Genomic DNA, 24,178 nt, shown 5'->3' with positions numbered 1-24,178 from the left:
TGAGAAGCCCCCACGTTCAAACTCTAAGTTTGGTGTTGGGAGGCCCTCATCATGCTCTGAACATCTGTGAAGCTCCATGAGAGCCCACTGTCAAGCTAGTGACATTAAAGGAGCGCTTATTGGGAGGCAACCCAATTTTTATTTATCTAATTCTATTTTTATTTTATTATTCTTTTATGTTTTATTAGGTTCATGATCATGTGGAGTCACAAAACAAATACTAAAATTAAAAACAGAATAAAAAATAGCAGACGAAAAAGCATACCCTAGAGGAAGGGCTTATCGGCGTTTAAACGCCAGTAAGGAGCATCTGGCTGGTGTTCAACACCAGAACAGAGCATGGATCTGGCGTTGAACACCAGAAATAGGCAGCAATCTGGCGTTTAAATGCCAGGATTGCACATTGAGGAAAGCTGGCGTTCAACGCCAGAAACATGCTGCAGATGGGCGTTGAACGCCCAGAACAAGCATAAAACTGGCGTTTAACGCCAGAAACAAGCATCAATCTGGCGTTAAACGCCAGGATTGCACTCAGATGGCATTTTACACGCCTAATTGGTGCAGGGATGTTAAATCCTTGACACCTCAGGATCTGTGGACCCACATGATCCCCACCTACCTCAACTCACCTTCTCTCTTCTTCACCAATCACCTTAATTTCTCTTCCCCATTACCTCTTCATCACTCACATCCATCCATCTCTTCCCCACCCAATCCCACCCATATGGCCGAAACATACACATCTCTCCCTCATCCATTCTTTCTTCTTTGCTCGAGGGCGAGCAACATTTTAAGTTTGGTGTGGTAAAAGCATAGCTTTTTTTGTTTTTCCATAACCATTGATGGCACCTAAGGCCATAGAAACCTCAAAAAAAAAAGAGAAAAGGGAAGACAAAAAGTTTCCACCTCCGAGTCATGGAAGATGAAGAGATTCATCTCAAGGGTCCACAGCTCAGTAGAAGAGCATTTGACTGCATATCAAAAGAGCATGAGGAATTCCCTCATCAAGAAATCCCTGAGATACCTCAGGGGATATATTTTCCTCCACACAACTATTGGGAGCAACTAAGGATAAGAGCACCAAAATCACTAGGGATCAAGCAACTGAGGCAAGGAAGACACATAGAGGAGCTCAAAAAGCACCATTGGTCCATCAACAAGAAAACGCCATGATGAGCGGATATTTTATACGCTTTTTGGGGGTAATTTCAGGTAGATTTTAGTATGTTTTAATTAGTTTTTAGTTAAATATTATTAGTTTTTAAGCAAAAATCATATTTCTGGACTTTACTATGAGTGTGTATATTTTTCTGTGATTTCAGGTATTTTCTGGCTGAAATTGAGGGAGCTGAGCAAAAATCTGACTTAGGCTGAAAAAGGACTGCTGATGCTGTTGGATCCTGACCTCCCTGCACTCGAAATGGATTTTCTGGAGCTACAGGAGTCCAATTGGCGCGCTCTCAACGGCGTTGGAAAGTAGACATCCAGGGCTTTCCAGCAATATATAATAGTCCATACTTTGCGCAAGGATAGACGACGTAACTTGGCGTTGAACGCCAAGTTCATGTTGCTGTCTGGAGTTAAACGCCAGAAAAACGTCATGATCCGGAGTTGAACGCCCAAAACACGTCATAACCTGGAGTTTAACGCCAAGAAAGGCCTCTACTCGTGGATAGCTTTAATCTCAGCCCCAGCACACACCAAGTGGGCCCCAGAAGTGGATTTCTGCACCAATCATCTTAGTTTATTCATTTTCTGTAAACCTAGGTTACTAGTTTACTATTTAAACAACTTTTACAGACATTTCTTGTACCTCATGACATTTTCAGATCTGAATTACATACTTTGTGATGGCATGAGTCTCTAAACTCCATTGTTGGGGGTGAGGAGCTCTGCAGCGTCTCGATGATTTAATACAATTCCTTTGTTTTCCATTCAAACACGCTTGTTCTTATCTAAGATGTTTATTCGCGCTTAATTGTGAAGGAAGTGATGATCCGTGACACTCATCACCTTCCTCAATCCATGAACGTGTGCCTGACAACCACCTCCGTTCTACATCAGATTGAATGAATATCTCTTAGATTCCCCAACAGAATCTTCGTGGTATAGGCCGGATTGATGGCGGCATTCATGAGAATCCGGAAAGTCTAAACCTTGTCTGTGGTATTCCGAGTAGGATTCCGGGATTGAATGACTGTGACGTGCTTTAAACTCCTGAGGGCTGGGCGTTAGTGACAGACGCAAAAGAATCAATGGATTCTATTCCAACCTGATTGAGAACCGACAGATGATTAGCCGTGCTGTGACAGAGCATAGGAACGTTTTCACTGAGAGGATGGGAAGTAGCCACTGACAACGGTGACGCCCTACATAGAGCTTGCCATGGAAGGAACTTGCGTGTGAGAAGAGGATTTCAAGGAAGAGTTGAAGTTCAAAGGACAAAGCATCTCCAAAACTCCAACATATTCTCCATTACTGCACAACAAGTAACACTAGTACTCTTTATTATTCCAACTTACAATTTTAAGTAGTTTGTAGTTTGGCTTTTTACAAGTAAAATCCAAATAACATTATTGGCATCCTGACTAAGATTAATAAAATAAGTATTGATTGCTTCAAACCAATAATCTCCGTGGGATTGACCCTTACTCACGTAAGGTATTACTTGGACGACCCAGTGCACTTGCTGGTTAGTTGAACGAAGTTGATCTTGGACCAGGCTCTATTATCATATTCCATAAAGAGATACAATTTCGTCCACCAAGTTTTTGGCGCCGTCGCCGGGGATTATTGAGTTTGGACAATTGAAGGCTTATTTTATTTCTTAGATTAGGAATAATTTATTTTTATTTTTATTTTTATTCTTATTTTTATTATTATAGAGTCATTAAATCAATATTGATAGGATAGTTTCGTTTCAAAAATTTCTTTTCAAAATTTATTATTTTTCTTTTAATTAATTGCTAATTTTCGTGAGTTTAGTGTCTTGTTCTAAGTTTGGTGTCAATTGCATATCTCATATTTTTCTTTAAAATTTTCGTGTTAGTGTTCTTGGTTCTTCCTTGATCTTCAAGTTGTTCCTGATAATTGGTTTTACGCTTTGGAACCTTTTTCAAAAATAATTTTTCTTGATTTAATCCTGTGCCAAACTTTAAGTTTGGTGTTTTCTTGTTAATCTTTTTATAATTTTCGAAAATTTTATTAAAGCTTTCTAAAAATTTTAAGTTTGGTGTTCTTTCTTTTGTTCTTGGTGTTCTTGTGAATCTTCTAGGTGTTCTTGAGTTTTTCTTGTGTCTTGATCTTAAAATTTTTAAATTTGGTGTTCCTTGGTGTTTTCCCTCCAAAAATTTTCGAAAATAAGGAGCATTAGATCTAAAAATTTTAAATCTTGTGTCTTTTGTGTGTTTTTCTCTTTCATCATAAAATTCAAAAAAAAAAAATTATTTTCTAACCAATTTTAAAAACTACTTTTTCGAAATTTTTAATATAAAATCCAAATTTCAATTTCAAATTTTTCGGAAAATTTTCACAAAGTATTTTCAAAATATTTTTTTATATATATATATTCCATTTTATTTATTCCACAATCCTTTATAAACAAATAACTCTATTGTTCAATCCAACATGGAAGCACCTATGAATGAACAATCCAAGAGGACTCTGGGGTCATATGCTAACCCCACTACTGCTTCATATGGGAGTAGTATCTGTATACCCTCCATTGGAGTTAGTAGCTTTGAACTGAATCCTCAGCTCATTATCATGGTGCAGCAAAACTGCCAGTATTCTGGTCTTCCACATGAAGAACCTACAGAGTTTCTGGCACAATTTCTGCAAATTGCTGATACAGTACATGATAAGGAAGTGGATCAGGATATCTACAGATTACTACTGTTTCCATTTGCTGTAAAAGACCAAGCTAAGAGGTGGTTAAATAACCAGCCTAAGAATAGCATAAAAACATGGAAGCAGCTGTCAGAAAAATTCCTGAATCACTATTTCCCTCCAAAACGGATGACACAGCTAAGGCTAAGCATCCAAGGCTTCAAACAAGGAGATAATGAATCTCTTTATGATGCCTGGGAGAGATACAGAGATGCTAAGAAATGCCCCTCTGAAATGTTTTCAGAATGGGTGCAATTAGACATCTTCTACTATGGGCTTACAGAAAAAGCTCAGATTTCTCTAGACCACTCAGCTGGTGGATCTATACATATGAGAAAAACAATTGAAGAGGCTCAAGAGCTTATTGATACAGTTGCCAGAAATCAACATCTGTACCTAAGCAGTGAATCTTCCATGAAAGAAGAAGCTAAAACAATAACTGCAGAACTCAGTCCAGTGGATCAGGCTAATGAATTCAATCAGCAATTAGATTTTCTAACTCAGCAGCTGGCCGAATTCAAGGAAATATTACAAGAAACAAGAATGGCCAACAGGAACATGGAAGTACAATTAAAGCAGACAGAAAAGCAACTGTCAAAACAAATAACAGAAGAATGCCAAGCAGTTCAATTAAGAAGTGGGAAAACATTAAATACCTCACTTCAAAGCAGCAGGCAACCAAGAAATGAACAAGTGGATACTCAAAATCCTTCTGAGGACAGTCAGAGCCCAGAAAGGAACAAAGCTGGCGCTGAACGCCCAGACCATGCTCATTCCTGGCGTTCAACGCCAGAAACAAGCATGAATCCGGCGTTGAACGCCCAAGGGGAACATGGTTCTGGCGTTCAAATGCCAGTGCCAAGCAAGGAAGTGGCGTCTAACGCCACTCCAACCCCCACCACTGGCATTCAAATGCCAATGGGGAATCAGTCACATACAAGTGCTGATAACAACCCTTCTAGAAAGGCTTCCCAACCCACTTCTGTAAGTAACAAACCTGCAGCAACTAAGGTTGAGGAATACAAAGCCAAAATGCCTTATCCTCAAAAACTCCGCCAAGCGGAACAGGATAAGCAATTTGCCCGCTTTGCAGACTATCTCAGGACTCTTGAAATAAAGATTCCGTTTGCAGAAGCACTTGAGCAAATACCTTCTTATGCTAAGTTCATGAAAGAAATCTTAAGTCATAAGAAGGATTGGAGGGAAACTGAAAAAGTTTACCTCACTGAAGAATGCAGTGCAGTCATTCTGAAAAGCTTACCTGAGAAGCTTAAAGATCCTGGGAGCTTTATGATATCATGCACATTAGAGGGTAATTGTACCAAGCAAGCTTTATGTGATCTTGGGGCAAGTATCAACCTAATACCTGCATCTACTATCAGAAAGCTTGGTTTAACTGAAGAAATTAAACCAACCAGGATATGTCTTCAACTTGCTGATGGCTCCATTAAATACCCATCAGGCGTGATTGAAGACATGATTGTCAAGGTTGGGCCATTCGCCTTTCCTACTGACTTTGTGGTGCTGGAAATGGAGGAGCACAAGAGTGCAACTCTCATTCTAGGAAGACCTTTCCTAGCAACTGGCCGAACCCTCATTGATGTCCAAAAAGGGGAAGTAACCTTGAGAGTCAATGAGGAGGAGTTCAAGTTGAATGTTGTCAAAGCAATGCAACATCCAGACACCCATAATGACTGCATGAGTGTTGATATTATTGATTCTCTGGTAAGAGAGGTCAATATGGCTGAGAGTTTGGAATCAGAGCTAGAGGACATCTTTAAAGATGTTCAGCCTGATTTGGAGGAGTCAGAGAAGATAATAGAACCTCTGAAAATCCCTCAAGAAGAGGAGAAACCTCCAAAACCCGAACTCAAACCATTACCACCATCCCTGAAATATGCATTTCTGGGAGAAGGTGATACCTTTCCTGTAATTATAAGCTCTACCTTAGAGCCACAGGAAGAGGAAGCACTAATTCAAGTGCTAAGGACACACAAGACAGCTCTTGGGTGGTCCATCAGTGATCTTAAGGGCATTAGCCCAGCCAGATGCATGCATAAGATCCTATTGGAAGGTGACGCCAAGCCTGTGGTCCAACCACAGAGGCGGCTGAACCCAACCATGAAGGAAGTGGTGCAGAAGGAGGTCACTAAATTACTAGAGGCTGGGATTATTTATCCTATTTCTGACAGCCCCTGGGTGAGCCCTGTCCAAGTTGTCCCTAAGAAAGGTGGCATGACAGTGATTCATAATGAAAAAAAATGAACTGGTTCCTACAAGAACAGTTACAGGGTGGCGTATGTGCATTGATTATAGAAGGCTCAATACAGCCACCAGAAAGGATCATTTTCCTTTACCATTCATAGACCAGATGCTAGAAAGACTAGCAGGTCATGAATACTACTGCTTCCTGGATGGATATTCAGGTTATAACCAAATTGCAGTAGATCCCCAGGATCAGGAGAAAACGGCGTTCACATGCCCATCTGGAGTATTTGCATACAGAAGGATGCCATTTGGCCTGTGCAATGCACCTACAACCTTTCAGAGGTGCATGCTCTCCATTTTCTCTGATATGGTGGAAAAATTTCTAGAAGTCTTCATGGATGACTTTTCAGTATTTGGAGACTCATTCAGCTCCTGCCTTAACCATTTAGCACTTGTTCTGAAAAGATGCCAAGAGACTAACCTGGTTTTAAACTGGGAAAAATGTCACTTTATGGTGACTGAAGGAATTGTCCTTGGGCACAAAATTTCGAACAAGGGAATAGAGGTGGACCAAGCTAAGGTAGAAGTAATTGAAAAATTACCACCACCTGCCAATGTTAAGGCAATCAGAAGCTTTCTGGGGCATGCAGGATTCTATAAGAGGTTTATAAAGGATTTTTCAAAAATCGCCAAGCCTCTAAGCAACCTGCTAGCTGCTGACACACCATTTATCTTTGATAAAGAGTGTCTGCAGGCATTTGAGACCCTGAAAGCTAAATTGGTCTCAGCACCAATAATCTCTGCACCAGACTGGACATTACCATTTGAATTAATGTGTGATGCCAGTGACCATGCCATTGGTGCAGTGTTGGGACAAAGGCATGACAAGCTTTTGCACGTCATCTACTATGCCAGCCGTGTTCTAAATGACGCACAGAAGAATTACACAACCACAGAAAAAGAGCTACTTGCAGTGGTTTACGCCATTGATAAATTTAGATCCTATTTAGTAGGATCAAAGGTGATTGTGTACACTGATCATGCTGCTCTTAAATATCTACTCACAAAGCAGGATTCAAAACCCAGACTTATAAGATGGGTGTTGCTTCTGCAAGAGTTTGATATAGAAATAAGAGACAGAAAAGGGACGGAGAATCAAGTAGCAGATCACCTGTCCCGAATAGAACCAGTGGAAGGGGCGTCCCTCCCTCTCACTGAAATCTCTGAAACCTTTCCGGATGAGCAACTGTTTGCCATCCAGGAAGTGCCATGGTTTGCAGACATTACAAACTACAAGGCAGTGAGATTCATACCCAAAGAGTACAGTAGGGTGCAATCAAAGAAATTAATCACAGATGCAAAGTACTATCTTTGGGATGAACCATATCTCTTCAAGAGATGTGCAGACAGAGTAATCCGTAGATGTGTGCCTAAAGAGGAAGCACAGAAGATCCTTTGGCATTGCCATGGATCACAGTATGGAGGACATTTTGGAAGAGAGCGAACAGCCACAAGAGTCCTCCAAAGTGGCTTCTACTGGCCTACTCTCTATAAAGATTCCCGAGCATTTGTGCTTAATTGTGATAGTTGCCAAAGATCAGGCAACCTACGTCACAGTTATGCCATGCCTCAGCAAGGAATCTTGGAGATTGAGTTGTTTGATGTATGGGGCATTGACTTCATGGGACCCTTCCCACCATCATATTCAAACACATATATTCTGGTGGCAGTGGATTATGTATCCAAATGGGTAGAGGCTATTGCAACACCCACCAATGACACTAAAACAGTGTTAAAATTCCTCCAGAAACACATCTTCAGCAGATTTGGTATCCCTAGAGTGTTAATTAGTGATGGGGGCACTCATTTCTGCAATAAACAGCTTTATGCTGCTCTGGTTCGTTATGGAGTCAACCACAGGGTAGCTACTCCATATCACCCACAGACTAATGGGCAAGCTGAAGTCTCAAATAGAGAACTCAAAAGAATCCTGGAACGGACTGTAATTAACCGTAGAAAGGATTGGGCAAGAAGCTTGGATGATGCTCTGTGGGCATACAGAACAGCATTCAAGACCCCCATAGGGACCTCTCCATATCAGCTTGTGTATGGAAAGGCGTGCCACTTGCCAGTGGAACTGGAACACAAGGCCTACTGGGCAACCAGATTCCTGAACCTTGATGCCAAGTTAGCTGGAGAAAGACGATTGCTCCAGTTAAATGAGCTAGAGGAATTTTGACTCAATGCTTTCGAAAATGCAAAAATTTACAAAGAGAAAGCAAAAAGATGGCATGATAAGAAATTGTCATCCAGAGTCTTTGAGCCAGGACAGAAAGTTCTGTTATTTAATTCAAGGCTCAAATTATTCCCTGGGAAATTAAAATCCCGGTGGAGAGGTCCATATGTAATTACAAGCGTATCACCATATGGATACATAGAACTTCAGGATAGTGACTCTAACAAAAAGTTCATTGTTAATGGACAAAGAGTCAAACATTATCTTGAAGGCAATTTTGAGCAAGACTGCTCAAAGCTGAGACTCGAGTAAAAAACTCAGTGATAGTCCAGCTAATGACAATAAAGAAGCGCTTGCTGGGAGGCAACCCAGCCATTTACAAAGCTTATTTACTAATTAAATAAATTTTCTTTTTTTACAGGTTTGTGTCCAAGTATCTCCAAGGTAAAATAGCAATTGGTTAGATTCACAGAGTTATAAAGGAAATTGGAAGCTTACTGGCGTGAAAAAGCCAGTAAGAAACACTTTGGGCGTTGAACGCCCAAAAGAAGCACCCACTGGGCGTTCAACGCAAGTAAGGGTGGCTTTCTGGGCGTTAAACGCCAGAAAAGAGCATCCTCTGGGCGTTCAACGCCAGAAAGATGCATCAACTGGGCGTTGAACGCCCAGGAGAAGCAACATGTGGGCGTTAAACGCCCAAACCATGCAGCAGTTGGGCGTTTAACGCCAGGATGGTGGGGAGGAGGTACAATTCGTTTTTCTTTACAATTTTTCTAAATTTTTAAGTTTCAATTCATGATTTCTTGCATAAACATGTTTCAAAATGTCATCTTTCAAAATCAAATTGGTTTTCTAAGAACCCTAATTTCTAAAATCCCTTTTTCAAAAATATCAAATGTATCTTAATTTATAAACACAAATCTTTTTCCAATCTAATTCTTTTTCAAATATTTTTAATTTCTTCTCATATCTTTTTTCAGCTCATCTTATCTTTTTTCGAAAATGCCTCTCCTTCTACTCCTCTCCTTTCCTTTCTTTTGCTTGAGGACAAGCAAACCTCTAAGTTTGGTGTGATTTGCCATGATCACTGAGCTAAAACTCATTAAGATCATGGCACCTAAGAGAACAGGAAGAGCAAAGATGTGAACTTAAGGGAGCTGAAGCGTCAGAAATTAATTCTTGAAGGCACCCCACAGACTAGAGGAACATCCACTTCCCAAAATACAGGTTGTTAAGTTCTAATTCCAAGCTTTAACTCTGTGATAGTAGTTGTTCATACCCTGACCGAGCTCTCCAAACTCGGGAAGTTCGCAGAAGGTCCGACCTCGTCCCAAAGGCCCACGCCTAAGGTCGGACCTCGGATAAATAAAGAAGAAGGCCCATCAAAAGGAACGAAGCCCAAAACCTAAAGGCCGAAAAAGGCCTAGGAAAGGCGGTTCCACAAAAGATAGAGATAAGACTCCCAAGGATAAGATAAGATAAGAATATCTTATCCAGGGAAGATCACGACCAACCACTATAAATACACTGGAGCACCCAGGTATAACTCATACTCTAATTCTACTCAATATCTGCTTGGACCCATGCTAACTTAAGCATCGGAGTGTCATTGCAGGTACAACCCCCAGCCGCTCAGCACACCAAGCTCGGGTCACGGAACCCCTACCTCGGGTCTTGCCAGACGACCGAGCTACACGTTTCAGGTAACCCTCGGAACATTGGCGCCGTTGCCGGGGACCCTGGAAGTCATCCCTTTACCATGGCGGACGACCCTCCCAACAATAACCACGCTACATCAGAACAAGAAGAGGAAATTGACACCGAAGAACGACCGGACAGCCCTCTATCACCACGCACTCCAGGAGGAAACAAACAGAATCGCCCAAAGACATCACTTCCACAAAATCCCGAAAAAGAAGAGAGCTCAGAAATTCTAGAAGCAGTACGGGCACAGCAAAACCGACTGAAACAACTCGAAGAGGACATAAAAAAGCAGAAAGAAACTGAACAAGATTTGAGAAGGGAAGCTCGCAAGCGCAGAGAGTTAGAAGAAAAGCTGCGGAAGATAGAGGCCGAGTTGAAAGACCGGACGGAACGCGGCACCACCCCCGAAAACAACCATGATCCCTTCACGCAAGAGATCATGAAGGAGAAGGTACCGCGAAACTTCAAACCACCTGATATGGATCTCTACGACGGCACCACCGACCCAAGTCACCACCTCAGCAACTTCCGAAGCAGAATGTACCTGGTCGACGCCTCCGACGCGATTCGGTGCAAAGCCTTCCCCACCACTCTCACCAAGTCGGCCATGAAGTGGTTCGACAACCTGCCACCAGGATCAATCTCCAGCTTCGAGGAGGAGGACAAGGCTAACAAGGTTCTCTATTCAAAAGGACAAGGCAAAACATGCCCCCAGTCTACTCGGGATCAAACAGGGTAACCAAGAAACTCTCCGAGAATACATGGAGCGATTCAACAAAGCCTGCCTGGACATACAACACTTGCCCACTGAAGCAGCCATCATGGGACTAGCAAACGGCCTAAAAGAAGGACCATTTAGCCAATCCCTATCCAAACGATACCCGACCTCCTTATACGAGGTGCAAGAGCGGGCAGAAAAATATATCAACATGGAGGAAACCTCCCAGCTAAGAGACTCTTCTAGGAAGGAATCAACCTACCCACTCCGAGACCGAGATCGAGAACAGAAAAAGAAAGAAGAGTCCAACTCGGACAAACCACGGAAGTACCATAGCTACACTCCCCTCCGAGTTTCCCTGGTAGACGTCTACAGAGAAGTATGCCACACCGAAAAAATCCCACCGCCCCGACCTTTAAAACACAAGAGAGCGGGGAGAGATCGGTCCGAATACTGTGAATACCACAAGCTCTACGGTCATTCTACTAATGACTGCCACGACCTGAAGAATGTTATAGAAAAGCTAGCCAGAGAAGGAAAACTCGACAGATACATAGCGGAAAAAGGAGAAGAGACCAAAAAGAGAAGGAGGGGAGATAACGAGGATCGGGCCGAACAGACCCTGTGAACCCCTGAAAGGCACATACACATGATAAACGGAGGTTTTGCAGGCGGAGGAACATCCAGATCCTCGCGAAAAAGGACACCTCAAAGAGATCTATCATGTCCGAGAAGACAATCCCCTGCCCGAGCTGCCAACCATCTCATTTACCCAAGAAGATGCTCAGGGGATAATACCCGGCCACGACGATCCTATGGTGATCACCATTATCCTAGCAAACGCCAACTTACATCGAACCCTGATTGACCAAGGAAGCTCAGCAGATATCCTGTTCAAAGCGGCCTTCGACAAGCTCGGACTTGAAGAAAAAGAGCTAAAGGCCTATCCCTCCGACCTATTTGGGCTAGGGGACACCCCGATCCACCCCTTAGGATACATCTCGCTACACACTACCTTCGGAAGAGGCGAGCAATCTAAAACGTTAAGCATCGACTACATTATAGTCGACGTTACCTCAGCATACAATGCCCTCATTGGGCGACCAACCCTAAACAGACTGGCAGCTGTGGTCTCAACCCCACACCTCTGTATGAAGTTCCCTACCGCAAAGGGAATCGCCACCCTAAAAGGCGACCAAAATTAGCACGGCGATGCTACAACGAAAGTCTAAGCCTAAAAGGGAAAGAAGTCAACACAATAGAACTCGGGCGAGTTCAAACCCGAGAAGACCTTCGGCCACAACCAGAGGGAGAAACCGAAAGGATCCAAATCGGGAACACACCTGAAAAGTAACAAACATTGGAGCAAACCTCGAAGCAGGCCTAAAGGAGGAACTCATAACCCTCTTAAGGGAGAATTCCGACCTCTTCGCCTGGAAGGCCTCCGACATGCCAGGCATAAGTCCCGACCTGATGTGCCATAAGCTATCAGTATACCCGGGATCCAGACCCGTCCAACAGAGACGCCGGAAGCTCGGACCCGAGCGCATGCAGGCAATAGAAGAACAGGTACAAGCACTGCTAGATGCAGGATTCATTAGGGAAGTAAAATATCCCCTATGGCTCGCAAACGTGGTCCTGGTAAAAAAGCCCAACGGAAAATGGAGGATGTGCGTCGATTACACGGATCTCAACAAAGCCTGCCCCAAAGACCCATATCCACTACCAAACATCGACGCCTTAGTCGACGCAGCCTCAGGCTACAGATATCTCTCCTTCATGGATGCATACTCGGGATACAATCAAATCCCGATGTATGGACCCGACCAAGAAAAGACCTCGTTCATAACCCCAAGGGCAAACTACTGCTACGTAGTAATGCCCTTCGGGCTGAAGAACGCCGGGGCAACCTACCAGAGGCTAATGAACAAAGTATTCTCAGAGCACATCGGGCTACAGCTAGAAGTGTACGTCGACGATATGCTGGTAAAGACACAAGAAGACAGAAACTTGGTTCCCGACCTCACAAGTGTCTTCGGCACCCTCAGGAAACACAACATGAGACTTAACCCGACCAAGTGCACCTTCGCCGCAGAAGCCGGAAAGTTCTTAGGCTTCATGCTGACTCAAAGAGGCATCGAAGCAAACCCGGACAAATGCCAAGCGATACTCAAAATGAAGAGCCCGACGTGTGTCAAAGAAGTACAACAACTAAATGGAAGGCTAGCCGCCCTATCAAGATTCTTGGCAGGATCAGCGATAAAATCACTACCTCTCTACTCACTCCTAAAGAAAGGGAAACCCTTCTCATGGACCCCGGAGTGCAAAAAAGCCTTCCAAGAATTCAAGGAATTCCTCGGGCAGCCGCCAATCCTAACCCGACCTTTAAAAGGGGAAGAGCTCGTATTATACCTCTCGGTCGGACATCGGGCAGTTGCTTCAGCATTAATACGAGAAAATGACCAAGGACAACACCCCATATACTTCGTAAGCAAGGCACTACAAGGGGCCGAATTAAACTATCAGAAAATAGAGAAATTCGCCTACGCCCTAGTATTCACGGCTCGGAGGCTCCGTCCCTACTTTCAAGCCCACACCATCAAAGTCCGGACGAACCAACCCATGAGACACATCCTACAAAAAACAGACATGGCAGGACGAATCCTACAATGGGCGGTGGAACTGTCCGAGTTCGACCTCCACTATGAAGCCCGGACTGCCATAAAATCTCAATATCTAGCCGACTTCATCGCAGAATATACTGAGACCCCGGGAACCCCACTCTCGTGGAATCTGTATGTCGACGGGTCCTCAAACAAAACAGGAAGCGGAGCCGGTGTTATACTCGAAAGCGACCAAGGAACACGGATAGAGCTATCCTTAAAATTCGAGTTCCAGGCTTTAAACAACCAAGCCGAATACGAGGCCCTACTAGCAGGACTAAAGCTAGCCGAAGAGGTCGGAGCCCAGAGAATCACGATCTTCAGCGACTCCCAGGTCGTCACATCACAAGTAAATGGAAGTTACCAGGCCAAAGACCCTACTATAAAAAAATACCTGGACCAAACACAGGCACAATTACGACACTTCCCGGAAATACAAATCCAGCACATACCTCGGGAACAAAATGCCCGGGCAGACGCCCTCTCGAAGCTCGCTAACACCAAGCCCGGAGGCAACAACAGAAGTCTTCTCCAAGAAACCCTACAATCTCCCTCCGTGCTAAGAGAGGAAGAAACGTTAAATATATCCAACCAACAGCAAGGATGGATGACCCCCATACTCAACTACCTGAAGTCAGGAACTCTCCCCATAGAAAGAAAAGAAGCTAAAAGGCTTACAAAGGACGCCCAGAATTATACGCTAATTCACGACGTATTATACAGAAGAGGATTCTCAAACCCCCTCCTTAGGTGCGTTCCGACCTCAGAAACAAAGGGCGTCCTCGAAGAAGTCCACGAAGGCATGTGTGGGAACCATCTCGGAGCTCGGGCACTATCCAAGAAAGTAGTCAGGGCCGGGTTCTACTGGCCGACCTTACAAAGAGACGCGACAGAGTTTGTGAAAATATGCCCCCCTGCCAAAAACACGCCAATTTTCACAAGGCACCGCCCGAAGACCTTATCAGCATCACTGCGCCATGGCCCTTCGCAAAATGGGGACTCGACCTACTCGGCCCGTTTCCACAAGGACCGGGGCAAGTCAAATACCTCATAGTAGGGGTCGACTACTTCACAAAGTGGATCGAAGCCGAACCCTTAGCCACTATTACGGCTCAGAAAAGCCGTAAATTCCTATACAAAAACATCGTCACGAGGTTCGGAGTCCCCTACTCCATCACAACAGACAATGGAACACAGTTCACGGACACAAGTTTTCAGAACTTGGTGGCCGAACTAAAAATCAAACAGCAATTCACATCGGTCGAGCACCCACAAGCCAATGGACAAGCAGAGGCTGCAAATAAAGTCATCTTGGCCGGGTTAAAGCGAAGACTCCAAGAGGCCAAAGGGGCGTGGGCCGACGAACTCCCCCAGGTACTATGGGCATATCGGACAACCCCGCACTCTACAACGGGAGAATCCCCATTCCGGCTAGCTTACGGGATGGAGGCAATGATTCCTATCGAAATAGATGAAGGGTCGCCCAGAGTCATCTTCTACAACGAAAGAGGCAACCCACAGGCACAAAGGGAAGAACTCGACCTCCTCCCCGAGGTCCGAGAAAGAGCCCGAATCCGAGAAGAAGCCTTAAAACGGCGAACGGCCCTCAGATACAATCAAAAGGTAATAAAGCGAAGCTTCTCCAGTCACGACCTGATTCTAATCCGAAATGACATCGGAACACAAAAGTCGGGAGAAGGAAAGCTAGCCGCAAATTGGAAAGGGCCCTACAAGGTAACAGAAGTCTTAGGGACAGGCTACTACAAAATATCCGACCTAGAAGGCAATGAGCTGCCCAGGACCTGGCACGCCTGTAATCTAAGACGGTACTACAGCTAGAAAAACTTAACCCGAGGTGTACTCTTTTTCCCTACAAGGGTTTTTTAATGAGACACCCGGTTAAGTAGGATACCCGACCTAAAGGGTAAACACTTTGTAAATATTCTTTCTTTTTAATACTAATCAAATTTCTCTATTTTCTCTTCCTCATGATGAAGCAAATCCTAGAAAGTACCCCACCAAGGCGCATTAATTTATGCTCGGCAAAACGCAAAAAATCATTTGCCAAGAGACCATACAAGGTCGGCAAAGATAAAGCGACGAGGTTCAAATTAATGTGAGAAGTTATAAAGTAACTCTGAAATGGCTCGAAAAGCCAAATAAAAAAGAGGTTACAAAAATAACTTAAAAAGGCCGACCAAACGACGAAGTCGGACCCAACAAAGGGAAAAGTTATAAAGTAACTCTAAAATGGCTCAAAAAGCCAAATAAAAAGAGATTACAGAAATAACTCAAAAGAACCGACCAACGACAAAGTCGGACCTAACAAAAGGAGGTACTCGAGCACCCGATGTCCGAGAAAAAGCTCGGCCAGAGAAAGAAGCCTTAAAACGGCAAGAACCAGGATTTCGAAAAACGCTTACTAAAAAGTTGCTTTACAAAAAGCAACTAAAAAGTACAAAGCGAAAAGAACGAAATCGAAAGAAGTTTCAAAACGCTAGCTAAAAAGTTGTTATCCGAAAAACAACTAAAAAGCACGAAAGCGGAGACATAAAGTCAAAACGCTAGCTACTAAAAAGTTGTTATCCGAAAAACAACTAAAAAGCACGAAAGCGGAGACATAAAGTCAAAACGCTAGCTAAAAAGTTGTTATCCGAAAAACAACTAAAAAGCACGAAAGCGGAGACATAAAGTCAAAACGCTAGCTAAAAAGTTGTTATCCGAAAAACAACTAAAAAGCACGGAAGCGGAAACATAAAGTCAAAACGCTAGCTAAAAAGTTGTTATCCGAAAAACAACTAAAAAGCACGAAAGCGGAAACATAAAGTCAAAACGCTAGCTAAAAAGTTGTTATCCGAAAAACAACTAAAAAGCACGAAGGCAGAAACCAAAGGTCAAAACACAAACACCGCATAATAAAGTCACCACAAGTGGCTAAATAAAAGCAAAAGGTGTCCAAAAGTGTTCACAAAAGCCATCCAACAAAAAGCCCACAGGCCGGGCAAACCACTAAAAAGATCACAGAGGATCAAGGTCCTTTCCGGTCTCCGCATCAACAGAAGGCTGCGGAGGGAACATCGAAATCGGGACTGCATCGACAGCACCATCATCCCGGCTTGAAACCTCCACACCAGATCTATCCTCAGCCAAAGGTGAAGTCGGGTTCACAACCGGAACCTCGGGGTCGGACACCGGAGCCTTGTGGTCGGACACCGGAACCTCATCCTCGGCAGGAGCAGGAACAATCTTTCCCTCCACAACAATGTTTTCCGTACTGAATAAGCTCAGATCCAGGTCGGGAGCAAGAACCCGGACCTGATCCCTCAAATTCACAAACATAGCATCCATACCCTTGGCCACATTATCTTCCAGCTCGTAAAAATCATCCCGAGCAGACTGCAACTTCTCCTTCGTCTCCACAAGCTCGGCATACAGCTTAGTATAGTTCTCCGTCGCCACCCTCGCCATCTCCTCAGATGTCTTCGCCGCCGCCACAGCCGCGGTGGCCCTAGTTTTCTCTTCCTCCAAAGAGGCCTCCAGCTCAGTAATCCTGGCAGCCTTCAGTTGACTAATCTTATCAAGCTCGGACCGTGCCTTCTCAAGTCGGGAGCTGGTCGCCCCAAGGGGAGCTTTCTTGAACTCCCGAGCAATAGCGGCATGAAGACTAGCCATCCGAACACAGCTCCGCGCCATATACTGAAAGTGATGCTCCATAGACGCATCATCAGTAGAAATAAAGGTCTGGGGGAGAATGTGCTGCTCAATCCAACCAAGAGCGTCAAAATCCTTATCATTGAAACCGGCAAGCTCTTGAGAGGTCTTCTGTTTCTTGGGGGGAGGACCCGAGGTCGAAGACGGGGAAAGGTGACCGGGTCCGGAGGTCGGAAGATCTTGAGTTATAGCTCGGAACTGAGGAGTCGGAATGGTCTTCGACCGAGTCTGAACACCCACGGTAGTCTTCTGCGGAGAAGATCGGGCAGAAGCCTCAGCCTCGATATTCCGAGCAGCCGCAGACTTCTTCGACCGACGAAGGAACTTCATGGAATCAGCCTGAGAAGATATCTCTGCAGAAACAAAAGAAAGGGATTATCACAACAGAAAAACCTCCAAAACGAAGCCAAAATACTAAGACGAAATCTCAAAGAGGTCGGGAACTACCTAACTCGGAACGGAGAAGGCTTGGATCTCCCAACATTTTCTTCGTATCCAAGTGAGGTGCCCGACCCCATAAACTGCTCATCACACCCACAAAAGCCTGCTCCACCTCATCTAGACTCTCAAAAGTATACTTAACCGACACTACATTCTCCTGCCAACAAAGAGGAAAAGAAGGCTCCCCACTCTCATCTAGAAAGAAAGGTCGGACATCTCCAGCAGCCCGGACCTTGAAATAGTAGTTCTTGAAATCATGAAACGACTCATCATACAAGGTACAAAACTTCTTTCCCTGGTTAGCCCTAAAAGAGACCCATGACACCTTCCCAGCACCCGACCCCGGCTTCGTCAACACGAACAGATAGGAAAAAAGAGAAACAGAAGGGGAGACGCCCAAAAACTGACACAAAAGTTGAAACAGCTTTAAAAAACGCCCAAGAATTTGGATGGAGTTGCGTAGGGGCAAGGTTACAAGACCAAAGGACCTCGGACTCCAAGTCGGTAAAAGGAAGTCGTACACCCAGCTTAGAGAAAAAACAATCGTAAGCATAAAAGAATAGCTTCTCGGAACTTTCTAAAGGCGGGAAGCACACTCTCTCCTCGGACTCCGGGGCTACTAGCTCATAATCCCGCTCAGACTCCCTGTTCTCACAAATACTACACTCCCTACGGAACCTAACTAGATACTCAGAATCTACAACAGAAGGGACCCTTAGAGGAACAGGATCTACCCAACCAAGACCACTCGGAATCTTGGTCGACATTGCTTGAAACACCTTTCGAGACATAAAAAATCTTGCCTACAAAGAAGAATACAACAGCAAGCCAAAAATCACATAATAGGCAGACAGCAAAAAACCCATTCAGCAGAAGCAAGAAAACAAAAGTTCTTTTAGAAGAAAAAATGCAGTAACCCGAAAACAAAGTACCAAGAGAAAAGAGCCCCCCCCACATACAAACAACCAAAACAATGGCGGCGCCTCTTTTCGGGGCAACCCCAGCATAGAAGAAAAAGAAACAAAAGCATATGTGCACAGCGAAAGTAAAGACGAGAAACAAACCTGGAAGAAAGGAAGAAGACGACGAGCTCCGATGCAAGAAGAACGAAAACAGCGGCGCAGAGGAAACCCCGAAAAAACAACGCACAGAAAGAATCGGAGAAGAAGAACAGAGAGAAAGAAGGAAGATGCTCGAAAGAGAGGTGGCGAAAAACCCAGAAAAAGGGAAAGGGAACAGAATAAACAAAGAAAATGAGGAAAGGGGCAAATAAATAATACCTTCACAGAGCCCGAACGGAAATCGAGGAGAAACGGTAAAAAGCAATAAATGCTGAAACGGCCATTTTCAAATTTTGAAAAGACGACTATGCCCGAGCTCGACCTCTCAAAAGGACGAACTCAGACAGGGCACTGTTCATACCCTGACCGAGCTCTCCAAACTCGGGAAGTTCGCAGAAGGTCCGACCTCGTCCCAAAGGCCCACGCCTAAGGTCGGACCTCGGATAAATAAAGAAGAAGGCCCATCAAAAGGAACGAAGCCCAAAACCTAAAGGCCGAAAAAGGCCTAGGAAAGGCGGTTCCACAAAAGATAGAGATAAGACTCCCAAAGATAAGATAAGATAAGAATATCTTATCCAGGGAAGATCACGACCAACCACTATAAATACACTGGAGCACCCAGGTATAACTCATACTCTAATTCTACTCAATATCTGCTTGGACCCATGCTAACTTAAGCATCGGAGTGTCATTGCAGGTACAACCCCCAGCCGCTCAGCACACCAAGCTCGGGTCACGGAACCCCTACCTCGGGTCTTGCCAGACGACCGAGCTACACGTTTCAGGTAACCCTCGGAACAGTAGTATTATAGGATTTTACCTTAGAAGTTATATAGGAGTAGTAGTAATTAGCATGTCTATTTTGATTTTATTTCCAATTAAGCTATAATTTATTTTTCTCATCATCATCAGGCATAAATAAAGTAGTAGAATTTTTTTTTAGAATAAAGAAGTAATTTATATTTTTGAGTTCTTAGTAATAAAGACTATAATTAATTATATGTGGTGGCAATACTTTTTGTTCTCTGAATGAATGCTTGAACAGTGCATAAATTGTACTTTGAATTTGATGAATATTGGCTCCTGAAAGGATGAGGAACACGAAAAATATTATTGATGATCTGAAAAATCATGAAATTGATTCTTGAAGCAAGAAAAAGCAGTTCAAAAAAAAAAAAAAAAAAAAAAAACAAGCCATGAGCACTAGCCAAGAGTAAAAAAGGGATCCAAGGCTTTGAGCATCAATGGATAGGAGGGCCCAAGGAGATAAAATCCAGGCCTAAGCGGCTAAACCAAGCTGTCCCTAACCATATGCTTGTGGCATGCAGGTCCAAGTTACAAGCTTGAGACTGAGTGGTTAAAGTCGTGATCCAAAGCAAAAGATTGTGCTTAAGAGCTCTGGACACCACTAACTGGGGACTTTAGCAAAGCTAAGTCACAATCTGAAAAGGTTCACCCAGTTATGTGTCTGTGGCATTTATGTATCTGGTGGTAATACTGGAAAACAAAGTGCTTAAGGCCACAGCCAAGACTCATAAAATAACTGTGTTCAAGAATCAACATACTACACTAGGAGAGTCAATAATACTATCTGAATTCTAAGTTCCTAAGGATGCCAATTATCCTGAAAATTTAAAGATACAGGGGGATGCCAAAACTGTTCAGAAACAAAAAGCTACAAGCCCCGCTCATCTAATAAGAATATGAGCTTCATTTAAAACTCTAAAATATTATTACTTCTTAATTTCTGCTAAAGCCTATTTTATTTATCTAGTTGCTTGAGGACAAGCAACAGTTTAAGTTTGGTGTTGTGATGAGCGGATATTTTATACGCTTTTTGGGGGTAATTTCAGGTAGATTTTAGTATGTTTTAATTAGTTTTTAGTTAAATATTATTAGTTTTTAAGCAAAAATCATATTTCTGGACTTTACTATGAGTGTGTGTATTTTTCTGTGATTTCAGGTATTTTCTGGCTGAAATTGAGGGAGCTGAGCAAAAATCTGACTTAGGCTGAAAAAGGACTGCTGATGCTGTTGGATCCTGACCTCCCTGCACTCGAAATGGATTTTCTGGAGCTGCAGGAGTCCAATTGGCGCGCTCTCAACGGCGTTGGAAAGTAGACATCCAGGGCTTTCCAGCAATATATAATAGTCCATACTTTGCGCAAGGATAGACGACGTAACTTGGCGTTGAACGCCAAGTTCATGTTGCTGTCTGGAGTTAAACGCCAGAAAAACGTCATGATCCGGAGTTGAACGCCCAAAACACGTCATAACCTGGAGTTTAACGCCAAGAAAGGCCTCTACTCGTGGATAGCTTTAATCTCAGCCCCAGCACACACCAAGTGGGCCCCAGAAGTGGATTTCTGCACCAATCATCTTAGTTTATTCATTTTCTGTAAACCTAGGTTACTAGTTTACTATTTAAACAACTTTTACAGACATTTCTTGTACCTCATGACATTTTCAGATCTGAATTACATACTTTGTGACGGCATGAGTCTCTAAACTCCATTGTTGGGGGTGAGGAGCTCTGCAGCGTCTCGATGATTTAATACAATTCCTTTGTTTTCCATTCAAACACGCTTGTTCTTATCTAAGATGTTTATTCGCGCTTAACTGTGAAGGAAGTGATGATCCGTGACACTGATGCAAATGCATATTTGCATTATTAGTTAGTTAGTTTAGTTAGTTTTAGCTTAATTTCACTCATTTTCCCTAAATAAACAAGTCCTTTTATGAGTTTTGTTTCCATGCATGATGATATCAAGGAACATGTTAATTCTAGCCAAATTCATGCAAATGTTTTAAGGAATGCATATATGAATGAGTATGAATGAATCTCATGAAATTTATTGCATGAATTGGTAAGACTTTGAAGCTATTTCCCTTGTTGATGATAGGTGATGAGACAAGGAAGCATGGAAGCAAGAATGATGCAAGCTGGGCAAGAAGTTGGCGTTGCCAACTTGGATACAAGGGGCGTTATTCTTGCCAACGCCAGGAAAATGAAGTTGGCGTTGCCAACTTGGATATAGTGTGCGTTATTGAGGACAACGCCCACACACAAAGAGCTTGGTCCTGGAGGCAACCAAGGAGCAAAGTTGGCGTTGCCAACTTGAGATCCACGTTGCCAACGCCACAACACAAGGCAAGCTTGACCCTGGAAGGAGCAAAGTTGGCGTTGCCAACTCTAGAACCAAGTTGCCAACGCCACAACACAAGCAAGTTTGGCAGCCCTGGAAGCAAAGTTGGCGTTGCCAACTCTAGAACCAAGTTGCCAACGCCCACACAAGCAAGGAACTTGAGCCATGAAGGATTGTCGAGGGCGTTGCCAACGCCAAGAACTATGGGCGTTGTTGAAGGCAACGCCACACACACAAGCCTGGCCCTGGAGCAAGCTCAACCACGTTGCCAACTTGAGGAGGGCGTTGCCAACGCCACACAACCAAGCAACTTTGGCACCATGGGAAGCAAGCTCAACCACGTTGCCAACTTGAGGAGGGCGTTGCCAACGCCACACAACCAAGCAACTTTGGCACCATGGGAAGCAAGCTCAACCACGTTGCCAACGCTAGATGGGCGTTGCCAACGCCACACACAAGCAAATTTTGGCACCAAATCTTGGCGCACCAACCAGGTTGCCAACGCCCAATGGCGCACCAACCAGGTTGCCAAACGCCCAATGGCGCACCAACCAGGTTGCCAAACGCCCAATGGCGCACCAACGGCGTTGCAAATGCCCATCAGCCCACCATCCGCGTTGCCAACGCCAATCAAGGCACCATCCAAGTTGCTAGCGCCAGGGAGATGCACCATGCACGTTGCCAACGCCCAATGGCCTTGCCATGCACGTTGCCAACGCCAGGAAGCAAGCATGGAGCCTTGAGAAGGGCTCGAGCACGTTGCCAACGTGCTAAAGAGAAGGAGTTATTCACAACAACGCCAGGAAATTATGGTGCACGTTGCTAACTTGAAATGTATGGGCGTTATTCACAACAACTCCAACAAGGCAGCCTGACCATGTCCTCTTCAATGGAAGATATCTTGAGCTACAGAGATCCAAATTGAGTGCTTCCAGTTGCCTTGGAAAGCTGACATTCAGAGCTTTCCAACCATATATAATAGTCTATGGTGGAGCACAAGATTGAAGCCAAACCAGAGTCATCTTTAGACCCTAAAAACAAGAACATGAAGTGAAATTCAAGGGAGCTAGAGATGAGCCTTGGATGTGGGATCGAGCACGTTGCCAACGTGCATTAAGGGGGCGTGTTTTGCAACAACGCCAGCCTCAAGCCCCTGCCTTGGGAGAGTGATGCATGGGCACGTTGCCAACTTGGGGTTGAGGGTGCGTTATTCACAACAACTTGGCAACAACTTGGCAGCTTGACCTTACCTTCTTTGAGGAACCATAACTTGAGCTAGGAAAGTCCAATTGAGGTGATTCCAGTGGCATTAGAAAATAGACATCAAGAGCTTTCCAATGATGTATAATAGTCCATATTGAAGCTGAAGGTTGACACTCAAATTCTGGGCTACATTTAGCATGAAAGTAAGGCCAAGAAGAGGAAAAGCAAGTTGTTGGCAACAACTTGGGCTAGCAACGCCCAAGTCTCATACTTCATGCCCAGGAAATTGGCATGCACATTGCCAACGTGCACTAAGGCCTGAGTTATTGCCAACAACGCCCATCAATGGGCCAGAATTGGTGCCAACTTGCTCTACTTCCCCTATTCATCACAAAGGCCAAAACACCTCCAATTGAGCCAAGAATTCAACAATGAGAAAGCCCACATTGCTAACCCAAATTGAAGATCTCTGAAGAGTTTTAGAGTAGTATAAATAGAAGAGATTGATGTACTTGTAGAGGACTTTTACACTTTTGAATACTTGTTGACACTTAGACTTTTTAGACTCTTTTGCACTTTTATTTAGCTTTTGTAAGAACTTCCGGGTACTCTCCCGAGGAGCTCATCTTTGGTTTTCTATTGGAACTTTTCTTCTTCATTTACAAGTTTTAAGCGTTTCATTCTTCTTCTTCTTCTTCCTTTACACTTAGTTTAATTCTTGTTTATGGCAATTGTTGTTGAAATTGGAGCAATGACTCACTAAACCCCACTTTCATTAGGGGGAGGAGCTCTGTTTGTTGGAATGGATTGATGAACCCATCTTTCCTCCTCAATTCTAGTGGTTGATCTAAAGAGGGAACTCTTGCTCTTCATAGATTCAACCACCATCGAGAGAGGGGTTAATCTACATGAATTATGTGGTGAATTTGAGGAATGAGCCACATAATTCAGTTTAGAGTTCATCCTTTCATGATTTCTTTAATCAATATACCTTGGTTAGTATGTGAGATGTAACTCTCCTTGGTTGAGATTATAGAAATTGTGTGGCTGGATAATATATGAGCTTCATCTCTTCTCATGAACAATTAGATCACGAGAGTGGCAATTGGCTATGTTGAGAGAGATTGAATCACCAAGAGATTGGGGTTCAATCACCCACTTGCCATAGATCTATACCCATGATTGAGAGGAATTTGACT

This window comes from Arachis stenosperma, chromosome 5 (assembly GCF_014773155.1).
Source record: "Arachis stenosperma cultivar V10309 chromosome 5, arast.V10309.gnm1.PFL2, whole genome shotgun sequence".
In the NCBI taxonomy this organism is placed as follows: domain Eukaryota; kingdom Viridiplantae; phylum Streptophyta; class Magnoliopsida; order Fabales; family Fabaceae; genus Arachis; species Arachis stenosperma.
The sequence above is the reverse complement of the archived record's forward strand: the minus strand, read 5'-3'. Positions refer to the sequence as shown.